Here is a 5,433-nt window from a genome sequence, read left to right as displayed (position 1 = left end):
TGGAAGAATCACTTCCTTGGTTTTGCTTGAGATGCATCAGTTGATGGATGCCAGAGTATTGCTTGCCCTGCTGGCTATAGCATCACACTGCTGGCTCATTCATACTGTGGTCTATTATTACCCCCAGATCCGATTCAGTTGTGGTGCCGGTCAGTTTGGCACCACTGAGCCTGTAAGTATGTGGGGGATTTTTCACCCCCAGGTGGAGCACTTCACATTTCTCGATGTTGAACTTCATCTCGTTCCCATCTGCCCCCCTTGCTAGCCTGTCTAGGTCCACCTGTACCTGCAGTCTATCTTCAAGCGTGACCATGCTCCCCCATAACTTGGTGTCGTCCACAAACTTGGCCAGCGAGCTCTTTACCCCCACATCCAAATCATTGATAAAGATGTTGAGAAGAACTGGACCAAGTGCTGACCCTTAAGGGACATCACTGGCCACTTCTCACAAGGATGACACAGAACTGTTCATTAGGACTCTCTGGGTCCTACCTTGCTGCCAGCTTCCTACCTACCTGATTGTCATGAAGTTAAGCCTGCAATCCTCCAATTTTCCTGTGAGAACAGTGTGGGATACCAGATGAAAGGCCTTTTGGAAGTCAAAGTATACAATGTCGACTTTGTCTCTCTTATCCAGGTGGCAAGTTACCTGGTCATAGGAGGAAATGAGATTGGTAAGACCTGCTTGCGATGAAGCCATGCTGGCTGTTGTTCAGAATCCTACCTTCTGCAAGCCTATTGCACACAGACTCCTTAATGAATTTTTCCAGGATTTTCCCTGGGATAGAAGTTAGGTTAATTGGTCAATAGGTACCTGGGTTGTTTCTCCTACCCTTCTAGAAGATGGGCACAACATTGACCCTCTTCCAGTCCTCAGGGATCTCTCCAGAGTACCATGAGTTTCAGAAAAGTTTTACCGGGGTTCCATGATGACTTCAGCCAGCTCTTTCAGCACCCTCGGATGAAGTTCATCTGGTCCTACTGACATGTATGTCTAATTTTTTTAACTGGTCATGCCTTTCCAGAAAAGTTCTAACTCTTGGCTTTCTCTTTGACCCATAAAGATTAGCTTATTTTCAGGTTTTATGTGACCAGTGGGTGCTGTTGTCTCCAGCTATCTTTCTCCATAAAGTTAAATGTTTCTTCCATTTAGCTTGAATGGAGAGTACTTAGCACACTCATTGACTTCAGCTAAGTCTATACTTGATCTATAGAATAAAGATATAGAATCATAGAAAATTAGGGTTAGAAGGGACCTCAGGAGGTCATCTATTCCAGTGGTTCTCTACCTTTTTTGTACCAGGACCCATTTGCGCACATTGATGGCCAGTCCTGACCCAGTGCCCCTCATTCTCGACCCACTGCCCCTGACTTCCAGGCCCCAGCCCTGCAGCCTGTGGGGCAGTGGATGGGTGTGGAACTCTGCCAGCCTGCATGGAAAAAGCCAGGGTTTCTTATATTTTCTCCTTTAAACGAGAATCCATTTTTAAAGTTTGTTGATCCATTTTTTGAAATTTGTTCATGTCCCTTTCATATATTCTTGCAACTTACTTTTGGGTAAGACCCATGGGTTGAGAAATGCTGACTAGTCTAATACCCTGGTCCATTGGTGATGCATAGGGTGTGCACATGGGTGCACGTACACCCCCTGAGATAGGCAGCACACCCCCTATGAAAAGTGCTGCCGATACTGCTGGCTGTGCCAGCAGGTGGTTGCCACTCGTCACCCCCGCCCCCACCACTGACAGCATCTGTGGGCGGTCCCCGATCGCCAGTGGCTGCTGCCGATGCTGCTGGTGGTGTCTGTGCATGGTCACCAACCGCTGGTCGGCACTTGGCACCCCCTGCCGCTGACACTGCCGTGGCCACCTGCGGAAATTCACCATGCCCCCCCAGCCCCCAGGGGCACATTGCATTCATGCCCTGCTCAAAGCCCATGCCTAACCAGGGCTGGGGCCAAGGCTGCACCCCACCCCTCCTCTGCCTGCCACCACAGGGTGGGAGCCGGGTGTGGCTTAACACCAACCTGTGCTGGGTTTGAACCAATGACTTAATGTTAATACAGTTGATATTCCAACCTAGTCACCATGAGTAAAAAATAAATGGACCATGAACACAACTCCTAATTAGTCACTATTTTGACAGTGTAATTTGGAAGAGGGGTTAATGCTGGCACTTGCTATAATTAAGTCTTGTTTAAAATATCTTCATGGTAAAAGAAAAGTAGGCGAGGGAATGAAGTGTTACAATTTCATTAGTTACACCAACTAAAAAGGAGCCAAGGTAATGTTAAACTGCATAAAAGTGGAAAAGGTTAAATATCTTCTTTCTTCTTCAAATAAATCCTCATCGAAATTCACCCCTGGGAGCTGAACAAGAAAATCACTCCCATTATATGGATGGACAAATTAAAAACACAGAAATGAGTAATTTGAGCCAGGTCACAGCAAGTCACTTGAGTCAGATTTGGAATCTAAACATTCCAGACTTCCAGCTTCGTACTCAACCAATGCAAACACAATGCTGCAACGTTCTCGATAGTTTGTAAAAGAGATTTGACTTGAAAAGAACAAATCTATTTTGTACATTTTGCAATCAATCTCATGATATGTATAACTTGAAACTGAGTTATTCTGTTCTCCATCAAATATTATGATCAATCAATATAGGCTTTAATTGAAAAAAAATGCTGGTCTGTTCTCTTTTTTTTATAATGTAACATTGATAGAGTTTGCTTGGTTATATAGCAACTATTTGCTTGGGAAAGAAAAAATTCTGTGATTATAGGGGACTAGAAAAGGCTTTGTGATTAAACTCATTAAATAATTTAGCTGTTCTATTTATGCTGTTTTGTGGCAAGTAGGATAAAAGCAAAACAGGAAGATAAGATTTTTTTATAGTGCAAGGAAGTAGGTTAGTATGTGAACTATTAGTACATTGACTAGATAGGAGAAAAATATACAGTATGGATGTTATATAAGTTTAGATAAATAACCTAATAAGTTCTTTTACCATAAAACACTGCTTTCTCATAATTAAATTACAAAGACATACTATAATGAGTACTGTTGCTAAAGAAATAAAACAAGCTTGTCAAATAACAAAGCACGTTGACTGATTGTGTCTCATTTTTGTGTGTCAAACAGACCAGTTGTTTTAATATATATCCTGCTCCTGTAACTGGATCTAACCAGATAGACCTTTGTGCCTTCTTGTGGTCCCATTTAATTCAATTATATCATATATCACTTATTAAGGAACTAGATCAGCTTTCAGTTCATACAGTTTTATAAAACAGTTAAAGGAAACACAATAGCTGCAATGAGTACCTAATTTGTACCTCATATGATGCCACTGACTTCCTTGGTATTAAACCAGATACGAATTTGCTACCCAACACTTATCAAAATGGTGCATTTTAGGCAATGGAGAAAGAAAGGTGAAAAAGTGCAACTGCCCAGAGAAAGAAGGGAAAAAAATAGAAACTTGCAGGCTACTGCCGAAGAATACACAGGAAAAAACATGGCAGAGAAGTTAGAAATTTCAACTCCCATGTTTCTTCCCTATCAAAAATAAGAAAAGAGGAACACTTAAAAAATCTTCTCTGGATTGTTTGAGATTCTCTAGAAAGAGCTTTGTTTTGAACTTTCTCTCCTTTCATCTTTTCCCTACCTGTGTCCATGCAGGGTCAAGAGTTTTACTTTTCCATCACAGCACCAAAAAAAAACCCAACCCTACAGTAATTAACATTTTCTAGACTCTGCCCTGCAGTGTCATAAGATCATTTTAAGGATGCCGCACAATATTAGCACTGTTGGGTATGCAATCACCTACAGACGGTTCACACGAAAAATCCAGATTTTCAAATTGGAATCCATAGTTTCAAAACCATTCTGACCTGTTGTGGCCTGAGTGCTTTGTCACAGAAGAATTGCTATATTATTTTTCCAGAATCAAGAATGGAGTGAGAACTAAAAGTTGGCATCTTCCAAGGGTTGCCTTGAGTCTAATGAGTTTGAAAAACACTGCCTTAATAAATAGGAATGATCTTAATAGTCTAGCATGGCAGTGTACTCCAGAATATTGTTGATGAAACTGACCTACTTCTATTTTTGTACCAATTATAGTAATATCTTCAATAGCTTTTTAAAATGAGGCTTTAAATTTAGCTTGTAATATAAAACATCTGTATTCAGCCATCAAACTGAGAGGCATTTTTTTAACATAATCTCTGCTGGAAAAGATTTGTCTAAGGGTTGAGAAATGAATGATTATATTTTTCCTTCCCTAATAGCGATTATTTTAAATATTGTACATTGAGTGAGGGGCCCTGAGTAAAATACTTGGTTTCAGATTAATGTTTGCTTAAGTATCTATAAATCCTTTTTCAGTAGCTATGACATGTTTTTTTTTTTCATTTTTAAATCAGGGATGTTGGCTTTGATTTTGTATTTTGGGGGCTTTAATCTAAAAGGAGACATATCTTGTGTCCTTTACAAAATCTACTTTTCTCAAGAAGATACCCTTGTAAATTCAATATTTAAACTTAAATTACACCCTCAATGGTGTTCTTTTTTATGCACAACCCTAATTTTTAATCTTTTTCTCTGATTTGTGGTAGCGGTAGTGATACTATTACCACAGAATACTTACAACACCCCCTGCTCCAAGGTTAAAAGAAATATTTGTTACCCTGATCTTAAGTTTCCTATAGTAATAATACCGTCTAATGTTCAATTTTAGAAGTAGGCTTATGAGTGAAAGTAATGTGGCTTTGTTTTGTATGGACTTCATCCAAATTTCTTGTCTTGTTTTGTTTATCATGCTTCCAAGTTCCCAAATCTGCAGTTTTCTTTTTCTGAAGCAGTTAAGCACAATCTGATCCAAAGTAGAATCTGTCTGAAACCACAGACTTTTGGAAGATTTGATACCACTGCTGTCCAAGATTGTGAAATCAAGACTGATTTCAATAGGCTGGTCCAGCTTTAGTTGCAAAGATCTTAATGCCCTTGGTTTTGTCCAGATAAAGTATGCAGTGAAGCTAGTGACTCTCTGATAGCTGCCATTTTTATTATTTGTAATGTGGCAACACCCAGATGCATCTATCAGGGGTAGAAGTCCAAAATGGTAGATGATATACTAATATATACTAATATATATTAAGACACTGTCCTTTCTGCAAACTTACATTTTAAGGGCCCATGTTTTTAAGGGCCCTTTCCTTCAGTGTAGAGCTCTAGCAGGCCTGCACCAGAGTCTCTGAAAAGTAAAAACTGAAGGGTGTGCAAGTGCATGTAGGGGATAGGGAAGTATAAGGAAACATTCAGATGTGCTTGTGTATATGCAAGTTTATCTTGTTACTTTGTAAGAGTTTTTACTTTGGAACAAGGCAGCCCCTGTACTCGGCCTTGGTGAGGCCGCAGCTGGAGTACT

The sequence above is a fragment of the Gavialis gangeticus genome, unplaced genomic scaffold (assembly GCF_001723915.1).
Source record: "Gavialis gangeticus isolate Ggan-Ray unplaced genomic scaffold, GavGan_comp1, whole genome shotgun sequence".
NCBI lineage: Eukaryota > Metazoa > Chordata > Crocodylia > Gavialidae > Gavialis > Gavialis gangeticus.
The sequence above is the reverse complement of the archived record's forward strand: the minus strand, read 5'-3'. Positions refer to the sequence as shown.